Here is a 12,447-nt window from a genome sequence, read left to right on the forward strand (position 1 = left end):
GTTATATCAGTATAAAAATGTCATTTGTGGCCTCTCAATTAAATACTTCTGTTTGACATTTTTTTGCTGTCTCTTTATAAAGGCTGTTTTGTACAAACTATCTGATCTTACTCCTTTCCTTTCTGTGAAAACAAAACCAAAATTTAAAAAAAGATTCAATGGAACTCCGAGTTTCACGTTTGTAACGATCATCACGCATTTATTCCTTATGACTATTAAGTAAAGGATGATGTGACAAAACTCAAAAAGATGTTTTCTCTTTAGTGTAATACTGAGTCAGCTCATTGAGTTTGTCTGTGAGTAAAATCACGTAATAATTTCATGGGACGTGTAGCTGTTATGCAAGTGTTGCACAAGACTACTCCATTTGATTATTCAGTCAGACAGAAAGGGCGGGAACTAAACTCAGACACCTAAATACAGCAAAGTCTGTCACGAGTACGGAATTAAAAAGGCCTTTAATTCAGTGGAGGTACGGGTGTTAAAAGAATTTCCTGATATACTGTACAGAAGTTTTTTCAGTCTAGCCTCGCCACACCCTTTGGTCAGTGTCTAAATGTTACATGCAAACCCGTTATCCTACTTCTGTCTAAAGCGACTCTAATCTTGTTTATTATACGATTCAGCCATTAGGGTTTGAAGAATGTGGGCTATAAGAGTTTCCCTTGTCTAGAATATGTCAAGAAAGGTTAACGAGCCAATAGTATGACCGGATAGCTTTGCGGCTGGTAGGAAGCCATACTTGGTTAGGAAGCCATACTTGGTTAGGAAGCCATACTTGGTTAGGAAGCCATACTTGGTTAGGAAGCCATACTTGGCTAGGAAGCCATACTTGGCTAGGGAGCCATACTAAGCTAGGAAGCAACACTTGGCTAGAAAGCCATACTAGGCTAGGAAGCCACACTTGGCTAGAAAGCCATACTTGGCTAGGAAGCCATACTTAGCTAGGAAGCCATACTTGGTTAGGAAGCCATACTTGGCTAGGAAGCCATACTTGGCTAGGAAGCCATACTTGGCTAGGAAGCCATACTTGGCTAGGAAGCCATACTTGGCTAGGAAGCCATACTTGGCTAGGAAGCCATACTTGGTTAGGAAGCCATACTTGGCTAGAAAGCCACACTTGGCTAGAAAGCCACACTTGGCTAGAAAGCCACACTTGGCTAGAAAGCCATACCTAGCTAGGAAGCCACACTTGCCTAGGAAGCCATACTTGGCTAGGAAGACATACTTAGCTAGAAAGCCATACTTGGTTAGGAAGCCATACTTGGCTAGGAAGCCATGCTTGGCTAGGAAGCCATGCTTGGCTAGGAAGCCATACTTGGCTAGGGAACCATACTTGGTTAGGAAGCCATGCTTGGCTAGGAGGCCATGCTTGGCTAAGAAGCTATACTTGGCTAGGAAGCCATACTTGGCTAGGAAGCCATGCTTGGCTAGGAAGCCATGCTTGGCTAGGAAGCCATGCTTGGCTAGGAAGCCATACTTGGCTAGAAAGCCATACCTAGCTAGGAAGCCATACTTGGCTAGGAAGCCATGCTTGGCTAGGGAACCATACTTGGTTAGGATGCGTGATATCTTCTAAAATATGATACAATGCACCCCAGTTATATCGCAGCAAATGCTGTTAAGTGGAGTCGGTTGTATGTTAGCCACAAAAAACATCCAGGGAAACTTTAATGAAAGATGCCAACTGTAATTTATAATTTGTAATTTGCTTTACTTTTTCTGTCCTAATCAAAGGTGCAAAATTTGAAGACATTTTTTCTTAACTTTATCAATGAAGGAGCATTAATTTGGATTCTTGTTTTTGTATTTTACGATTACATGTTCTTACATCTTTGCACGTCTTGCATGGCTACCTGTCAATGAATGGAGCTCTTTTCACTGAATTTATACCTTGTATCCCCACTTGCCCTTATGAATTTATTATTTCAAACATTAAATCATGCTGAAAAGTATTTTTTCCTTTGAATTAGATTAAAATTTCTTCTTCAATGAGGCAATTTTGTGGTTTTCTCGTTGCTATAAAATTCTGCCTAAACATATGCTCTTAATAAGCAACGTGATTAAGGTCCCCCTCTTACATGAGATTCTAATCTTGCTTATAACTTCTTCCAATTTTTCAGCCAATTCTTCCTGTGAATTTTCTTTAAAATCTATCTTTGACTCAATTTACGTAAAATGTTGTCTCAGCCACAGAAAAAAATGCCGAAGTTTTTATTCGAGACTTGTTACAGAGTAACGGCAGTTAGAACTTATATTAAGCGATAGGGAAACGAAGCTATAGCACACAAAGAAAAAAACAATAGTAGAGAATTTATATTAGTAGCTTTATTCATTAAATATTCTTGATAACTAATCATCTACATGTATTAAGATTTGAGATGCTTAATCCCACGAGTCCGTAGAGATGACAATAGAAATAAAGAGTTAATTATAGGAATATTCAAGGTAAATTATTTTGGAATCGAAGATTGTTGTCATGAAATAAGAATCAAATATTGTTTTCCTAAAAGTGCTGATAATCAATGAAAAATTAGTCTAAAGTTCAGCAATTTGAAGTTCTGTTAAAGCATAAAGCCTATTGCAGCTTTAGAAGGATTCCTACCAAAAACCTCGTGAAACATTTAAGAAAACAGAAGCAAACACATATTCTGTGCATAATAAAGATCTGTAGTATCGTACAGAGGTTTGATTTCAAGGAACAATACTGATTGATGAACGCAAGGTCACTAGATAAATCATGTGGCCAAACACAACGGAAGAATTATCATTGGATTGGAACTCGATCACACAATAAAACATGTTATTTACACGGCCTTATGAGTCAAGCTTCTCACTTTGACGATGATCAATGAACAAAAAAATAGAACTTTTGCTGTCTTTTTGAACAAAGAGTGCTTTATTGAAACAATTTATAAGTGGTTTTATTAAAATAAAAAGGATTAATTAGGGAGTACTGATAATTCCTCGATCATTCCACGGGTAAAATTTTCAGCCATTGATCTTTCCTGGAAAGAAAATGCTACTATTTGTACCTTCAGTACAGGATTATCTTATATGACGTCATTACATAGAAATATTTATTGTAAAGACGGAAAGAAATACACTCCACCCAGGATTTTCTTGAAAATGCCTAAAAATTATATTCCATTCAAAACGTCTGCTTGTCCGAAGGAATGAATCTAGCAAAATTATCAACAAATAGTCTCAAGGATATCTCCTTTAATTAATTTACACTCGTAATGAGCATGCAGTTTTTTCATAAAGACCCAAATAAAAAGAGAATTTCAAAACCATAGTATTTGATATTTCAAATCTTTTAAGCCTAAAAGACAAATTAAGCATGAGTAAAAAAACGATGATCAGTAAATCGTGTATTTCCAGTGACAAATCATTTTTTGCCAAGTGACTTTGGTTATGTCTTGATTCAAAATTCCTTGTATTACAACTTGTACATACACCGAAAGTAAACAATGACGATGATGAGAAACGATTTGAACAAAAAATTGTCCCTGGTTTTGCTACATTCGTTGTAACTGGTATTCATATGGTATTTAACGATTTTGCTTTGATCCGTAGAAGTATGCTTTGTTAGTATCTTTTGATATAAACTTTAAATAGTTTTTGATACATTTTTGTCTCAAGCAGGTATGCGTTACTTGCTGTTGCGTTACTTTTACCCTTTCCCTTAATGCAACCTCGTCTTTCAACAAAAAACGAGTTTTTCAGGGCATTTGCTACTTAGCGTGCATTTGAAGTTGCAAATGCAGATAAAATTTGACCTGGAACACTAGCTAATCCACACTAGAGTTAAAATGCCATCAACATTTACGTAAATTAGATTGATGCAAGTTCGTGAGGCGTCAAGCCGGCTCCTCTTGTTAGGAGACACACGCACCAATTTCTCTTGAAAGGTTACGGGAAGCGAGCGGCCCACGGAAACTTGCTATAACTTCACAGCGCATTCAAGGATAACGCTATGTTTACTACGTGCTTCTGCATGCCTACCTTTTACTCTCTCGACCGCAAGTCATTCAACCTTTATACGTTTACACACAACATTAGCAATCACGTCATAAGACGTGCAAAAACAGTAGCTTTTTCAAAAATGCATTCCAAGTACCAGCAACTGGTAATCCCGCTTAAACGCTATTAGAAATTTCAATGCTCAAAAATTTCGTAAATATGACGTCATTATGTTCAAAATTCCCTTCCTATATTCAGTTTTTCACGCTAGGAAATTTCGCAACAGAAACTTGTTAGGAAGAATATTCGTAAATGCAAACAGTGAGACTCTTCAATGTTGTTTTCAAATGCTCATTATACTTTTGTCAAGCGATTTGATTCTTCTCTAACTGGCTGGGGAAATGTATTTTCATTCTCTGTATCTAAACTTTTTTATAAAATTTCTGAGTTCTGGACTTGTTTGGACTTTTTTTTAATATTATCTGATTTCCTAGTATTTGTTTCTCATAAAAAATAATTGTATGTATTTACAAAAATCACGCTTTTGCCCTTTGCACTTGCGCCTGCTTCAGGCTTGGTGCTCAATATAAGTCACGGTAAAATACAGAGGACAAGGAGAAAGGTGAAAACTGTTGCATTTTCCAACAGTGTATCAAAAAATGCTATAGAGTCGCACCTTTAAGCGTGAAAGGCAATGGCGTAGGTGGCGAAGGGGGGTGTGAGGGTGTCACACCCCACAACATTTCAAGAATTCATCAGTAAAATCATCTACCAGTAACTGAAATAGAACCTAAATTCTTCTTCATCTATGTCTTTGTCCGCAAACTTTCCTTTTGATGATCCTCTACCCCATCCCCCCCTTTCCCCTTGTCAGGAAGGTCAAGCGCGACGCCAATGGTGAGAGGGTTTGCTCCATAGTCTTCGGGACCATTGTTACCACTCATCAGCCCTCAAATTTACCGGGAGCTTCTGTTCACTTTAATCAGGGCTATCTAGGATAAAGGGCGCTCTACCTTTTCCATCCTTGCCAAGAAGGGGAAAAGATATGCAACAACCTAAATTCTTCATAAGTCGATCGATAAATCTTCAGCTGGTCTGCAAAATCCTCAGTTGATTGGAAAAATCGACCATCGGTGGGTTAAATGGCACCTACATTTTTGCTTCTATTCGTCTTTGTCAGCTAATTTTTCTCTTTATGACTCCCATCCCCCCTAGCCTTAAATTTGATACAGGTTTAGACTAATTCAAGCGACAACCCAGGGTCTAAGAAAAATGAATTTCGCTCTTTGCTCCCCTCTGTTGCGTGACACTACTGCAGTATTGCACTCTGTGCAGCGATGTCATCGAAGAGACTTTTTTAGTTTGGCGCGTCTCATCTCTATGGAAATTGACCGCCTTGAAACAACAATAGAACGTATTCCAGGTTTGTTTGTATTTAAAATACAGGCAAAGTCTGTGGAATGCAGTGGTTTACTTATTCAAAAAGGTTAAACTTTGTTCCTTTTTGTAGAATGTGTTGTACATATTCAGAGTACCCAAGGTTGGGGATTTTAAGGGGGCGTCTGCAACAAAAAACCATTGAAAGAGGTAAAGGCTTTTTAAAGAGAATTTATAGTACCAATATTTGCCAGGAAGGCACTTTAGGATGAAACATCTAATAAAGCAAGGTTTTCTTCGAAAGTGGTATGTAAGTGACAGCGGATTTTGTGAATCTTGCAACGAGTGTAGATACGAAGATAAAATTCCGGAACAAAGTAATATGGCGACGAGAATCCAATGTAACGAGACAAATTTTCAAAATAAAATAACTAAAACGAATCCTAATATTTCGACCCGGCATACAAGGCTTCAAAGGCATAGCAAAACTGGATGGACTTGAGTTCGATGATTCCTTTGAAGTTGCAAAAGCTTTAGCCAAGCTCCAGCCTGTGTTTCAGGTCTGTGGAGAACAGGCTAATCAGCCCTTGCTCTTGGCTAAAAACAGCCACGCAGATACTGAAAAGTAATTGGTAATTATCCTGAGGGGATTCACCTAGTGACCCTCGAAATTCAACAAACAATTGCCAATGAACAGCGCGACACACTGCCTTTAAATGGGATAATTAATGGGAACATAAACGAAAAAAATATTTATTTATGCATAAATATTTGTAAATATTTTAACGAGCCATTATTTTAGTACCAAAGCCAATAACAGTAGCCAAGATAGCCAACAAGCTTTACTATATGTGCAGCTATACCCATATATACCCATATATATCTACTTACAACCTAATGTGCCTACGGCACTGGCACTGGCGAGGAGACAATAGTTTGCACCGCTCCTTTGTGGTTTTTTTTCAAAAGAATTCCAGGAAAAGGCAACCAGGGCTATGGTAGTTGTTGTTAATAGAAAAGGTTTTAAGAGCTCTTCAATAAGAATAGAAAAGGGTTCTTTTCTGAAAAAAGAACAGTAATAGCAAAAAATAGCTGGTGCAATTAGAAATTTGTCACCCTCTCTTTTTAAAGTGCAATGGGAACTTAAAAGGCGGAACAAACCAGAAAGAAAAAGCCCGGAGCACCGTATGTGACCGATGTTCTTTGTTTTGGAAGGACAGTCAGCACGCATGTCCATTAGTTTTCCACTTGGAAGTAAATTGTCTCAAATGAAAGAAAATTATATGAAGTTGAATTTGGCGAGTGTTTTAAATCCTTTATTGATAACAAAAATAAAAGTAGAATAATTAATTAAATGCTTTTTAAGAGTTCTGTTGTAAGAAGCTTTTCCACAACAGCCTGAATGTCCAAAGCAACAGTTTAGAGCAATATCGTTTAGAAGCAAGACACTAAATATGAGAGCAAAAATGTTGATGCCAGAGATTTTCTGACGGATAAATTTTTCTTTCATACAGAGGAAGGTGACTTCGATGTCTATTTTTATCTTTAGACCGATGTTAGGATTCTTAGATGTGGGGATTTACTCCCTCTAGCCCTTACAGTCCCTCTCACCTGCTCCACTTGTCTCTGTGACCCCATGCAGGCCCTCTTTTCCCTCTGCCTTCTCTAGCTCCTATTTTAATCTTCCTCCCATGAAGAGGAGTACTCCAAAATAGGAAAGAATTTAAGATTGACAATTAATCAATTTATGTGCCAGGTTGAAGTGCCAGAATGCATTTGAGAGGAACCTAATATTTTGCGTTGTCCGTTTAGCAAAAAAGGATATCTGAGACTTCTAATTAAGATTGAATGAAATAGCAAGAGCAAATCGTGTGAAGAATGTAGAAATATCCAAGTCAGTACTGTTCATGGAGGAAGGATGAGAATCTAGGCTTTGCATAAGTGAAATGGCAACCTGTGTTGTATTTTTGATATACCCAAACCATATTGCCTCTACGCAACTATTCCATCCGATCAGATAATCAACTAGAAACAATGCTGAGGCAACTCCTTGAAGTATTTACAATGAAATATGTCTTGAATGAATAAGAATGAAAGGCTAAGCAAAAACTGAAATTGAAATTTGTAGAGGTACCAGCAAAGGAGAGCATAGATGAAAATGATGAATATGAAAAGAGAGAGCACAGAGCCCTGTGGAGCACCAACAATAATTTAATGATGACTACAAAAGATGCACTTGCTACGGTAAACTTCAGAACTCCTTAGATCTTAAAGACAAGGAGACAAAAAGTGGGCGAGCCTTCCTTTATTAGCCGACAAGTTTCTAGGTCTTCAAATTTCCATAATTGAATGCATAATGCCCTGTCCTTATCTATAGTAATGGCCTTTGCTGCAGGCTCGAGCTATACGCATTACAATCAATTATGACGTGATTGATTCGTGTACACCTGTGATTCATGTACAATATACTTTGATCAAAATACATCAGTGCTGTGTTATTCGGTCAAAGGTGAAGCCGCTACCAAGTGTAAAACCTCGTAGATTATTGGAAGGCATTAAAAATGCTAAAAATCCAACTGCTGCATCCGAATAGCATTAATTCTAATTGGATTGTAACTGACATGGTTAAAGTTTGTCATTTCTTTGCAATGGCACCACTGTATTTATGACCTTTGAGATTATGTTTGAAATTCTCATTCAAACATATCGCACGATATTGAACAAGTTATTCTGGAATATCCATGATGATTTCCGATCCACGCTTAAAATCTAATTTGATAACTGCAAATGAAATTTGTTGTCAATGCTTATACATATATATGATAAATTCATTCACATGTAAATTAACGATGTCGATAAATTTATTAACACGATTGAGCAGAGGCTGTAACCAGAGAAAAAATTCAAAAATACGCTTGGAATTTAAAATAGCTTTGAAATAAAACACTGTAAGAAATTATGGCAAGTCGATCGAGCCTGTTGTGATGCCCCCTTTCATTATCCCCCTAATCAATACTTGTGCTGTTTGTTGGGTGTTTTCTATTTTACCAGCTCTGCAATGTCTTATAGAACTGTTTTTGAGAGCCTTTATGAAACTTATTCTTCCAGAATATTATGGTTACGTTGCTCTTGATTGTGCTTTGTAACCCATTTTGCCAGATGCTGCAACCCTAGGTCTTTTTTGAAATGTTAAATATATCTTGCAGACCCTATCTTATGTTTTTATTAAGTTACAGCTTTAACGTTCATCGCTATTTTGTGATTTGATTCTCTTTGGTCAACGTAAATTGTTTACTTTTTGAAAGCTCTTTCTATACTTTTCTTCAAAAGTCTCTCAATAGGTGTTACTGGTTTCCTTCCCTGTGATACCATTGTCCCTTCAAGTGGCTCTTGGTCATGGCAGAGAGTTTGTGCTTAATTGCCTTTGATTTGTTTATTTATTTGAAACACAATAACAAACCCAGATTTGTGGTGGATTGAAAAATGTTCAGAATAAACAATAAAACATTGCCCAAAAAGTTTGTTGCACTTTTAAGCTTATTTCAAGGTTCTATAGAAGGACATTTTTCAGTTTGTAAAAGCTTTCAACCACTCCTCGATTGAACACCAGTTTTTGATAGTCAACAATGGATTTCTCAAAGATTCAATTTTATTTGTAAATTTTGGTTCAAGGAAACATTTACCTTGTGAGTGGCACGTTCTTAATGTCCAAATATGGACTAGATTACACTGATAAATCACCCATGATCTTTGAGGGAGCTAGCATGATCTTTTCATACTCGTTTTTACACACGAATTCAAACTTATAAGGGGGTTATGAGGGCAGGCAAACAACCCTCCTCTTTTTGAAGTGCTCATGATACTCGTATGGTTTTGTTTGTTATTCTGTTAACCCTCTAATAGCTACCCTCATTAGATTTCGACAGCAGCACGTTCTTTTGTTTTGAGTTTTAAATATCAAAATTGAACTTCAAAACGCAAATGGTGAAAAGTAAACATAATTTTACTGTACTCGAATGACGCAGCGTAGCCACAACTTTTTTGGACACAAACCATAGGTTCAACAAACATGTAGTATTTGTTGCATGCGTCGAGAAACAAATATTTAAGATGATTTTATGAAAGAAGTGGAATTCGCACATATCAGATCAATTCACAGTTGGGAGCCTTTTGTCGGAGCCTGTTCGATATTGGAGTTTTTTAAAAACCAGTCAATTTTATCCAGGCAACATCTAAAAAGCAACTCAAACAGATAGACGCCGCCTCATGAAATTTAAAAATTACGACAGAGAAGGGAAGTTTGCAGAGAAAAAAGGCCACGAAAGAAATTGAAATAAGTGAAAACAAATATATCTTGAACGTTTTCTATAAAGACAGAAAGTTTGAACTTGTGCCTCTTCCATATAATGGATTTCTCCATGTCTTTTGAATTGTCTGACGGATTTTAAATGTTCAACCTTCAAATCCGGCTCTTAACAAGAAAATCATACTAGTCATTTCTTAACAAAAAGTAGCTTTTGTAAAAAGCAAAATATAAAAGTGTTTTTCTTATGGAAGATACCCTGATTTTGAAGCTTCAAATTCGCTTTTGAACAAGAAAATGAAACTAGTAACATTGTTAGGATCTTGATAAAAAGTAGACTTTATTAAGAATAAAATATAAAAATATTTTCAGATAATACTATGGATTCTTCTTGACTCTGATTCTAAAAAAGGATAACATTCATTTTTATCACAATATGCGTTGGAGGATTTAAGAAAAAAATTGAGAAAATCAAAAATTCTCAAACATTCTTAAGAATTTTGTCTGACACAGTTCTATGATATCAAACTTCGGGAAAATGGTGGAGATGTCATTTATTACAATAATATTTTAAAATCTGAAGCGTGTCGGAAAAAAGCTTGAGCATTTTTTAATGAAAACAATTTTTTAAATTTTTTTGTCACCAATGAATAAATTGCAAAAGCACGGTTCCATAAAAAGTCAACCCATTCAACATACTCTTTTCAATCCTCGTATCTTTGAGGCTCAAGTTGAATGTCTCTTTTTAATAGATTCATCATTATTTCTTCCATTCCAAATTTTAATCGAATTTAAAAAAATCATATTGTTATTTGGTAAAAGAAAATAATTCTGATTTGATTTGTAAAGAATGAGAGATGACAAAAAATTGAAAGAAATTGATAGAAAAATGAGAAATAGATAGTTACTGTTTTTAAAAAAACTTTAGCCATTTTTGTAAGTCTTCGTTTGTAGTTTTTTCTGAGTAAAGCAGTTTATGATAAACCAGCAACCAAGATTTCCCAAGCTTTCGTTTGTAGTTCTTTCAGAGTAAAGCAGTTTATGATAAGCCAGCTACCAAGATTTGCCATACAAATTCAATTACAATTTTTTTCTGATAACGTCATTCCAAAGTAATTGAATTTTAATGATCAGAATGGATTTAAAATATTGGGCTTCTTTGAAAAATGAGCAAGAGCGAGCCAAGTTGTCGCTTAAAAGACACAGTTAATAAACTGCACTCTTTTTTGACAACGTTTCAGAATTATTATTGCCTGTTTGCAAGTTTGAAAGAAATTTGGCATTCTTTTAATGTTAAAAACATAATTTTATGTAAAAAAGCTTTTATGTCTCTTCAAAGAGAAACAAGAAAAACATAATTTTTAGGTTACATTATCGCATTTATAGCCAGGTTATTGGCTTCTCAAATAAGACAAAAAATTTTGTTTTTAAATCTATTCATGAAATCTTCAAATTTTCAGCTACTGATTAATTCTGAGCTTAATACCAGCAAAAAGTATTCAATTTTTTTCCTTCAGTAGATTTGGCAATTATTTTTTCTTTGAAAAGCCCGAAACTTGTCTCCTATGCTTTGCTTACTAGTCTGAAATTACAAAACAAAGCCACATTTGCAACATGCACTGCAACTCATGGCTTTCTTCCTGGACTCGATTTTTTATCACAGCAAAAATGATATTTTAGATAGGTATTCACGTATTAGTTGAAATTGGGTCTATCGGTGGGCAATTCACATCACACACTAAGCAAAAATGTCTTTTACAAATTTACCTTGCGATCTCTCTGCGAATGCTGTGAAGAATAAGGACAATCATAAAGAACAAACTTTTCAAGAATCATATTGGATTCCTTCAGTAGATCACAATTTATAGAATAAGCATCTTGAGAGTCGTATATCTGTAGAAAATCTTCTTTGCCCTTACTCTGTTTGCAAATCCTGGTTTTTCAACAACGAAAGAATGTTGAAGCCTCTTTACTAGAATCTATATCCTGAAATATGATTTCTGAAATTCCAATTAAATATAATTACTAAGCCTTGTCTCTTAGACTAGAAACATACCGAAAGACGCTTTAATCCATCTGGATATGCTTACATTTGAGAAGCATGAATTTAAGTAATAATGCTATGGTTTTTTGCTGATTCCTATTGATTTATGCCCATTTCATATAGGCGTGGGTTACATTAACTCTCGATTTATCGATTTCAAGCTTGATATACATGTAAATCAACTCTGCGCCAAAGTGTTTATCCAAGTAAAGCTAAAAGCCTATTTCGGCCTGAGCAAGGCGGGTAATTTCTTTTCCTTTTAAGTTACTAAAGGTCAAACAGATAATCTTTGAAAGACTATTTAGGCCATTTATAACAATTACATTGCATTACTGCCATATAAGGCAAAAATTCAATTCAGTGAAATTTTTCAACATTTGATGCGGAGTTGGTTGTTCCAGTGTTTTAAAGAGAGGGCGTGAAAAATATTGATGAATTTTATTTGCTGTTTATTTAATCATTTTTTTTAGTTCTAATAAGCGAAATTAGCATTTCAAAGTACGAAGCATACACGACTAACTTTATATGCATTTCCAATATCAACATGTCTGCACATTATCGAAAGAAGATAGGCCTGATAAAGTTTCAATAGTGTTTCTTTATGCCATTTTCTTAGTAATATCAGAAAGTTTCCCATACAAATTTGCATAGTTTGAAGACAATTTGAATATATATCATGATAATTTTCACTTCTGAAAATGGAAAAGAGAAAATATACTGCCATAGTTATTCTGGTGAGTTGATAAAAATTCCAATG

The sequence above is a fragment of the Rhopilema esculentum genome, chromosome 16, assembly GCF_057945365.1.
Source record: "Rhopilema esculentum isolate cy_ngs chromosome 16, ASM5794536v1, whole genome shotgun sequence".
Lineage (NCBI taxonomy): Eukaryota > Metazoa > Cnidaria > Scyphozoa > Rhizostomeae > Rhizostomatidae > Rhopilema > Rhopilema esculentum.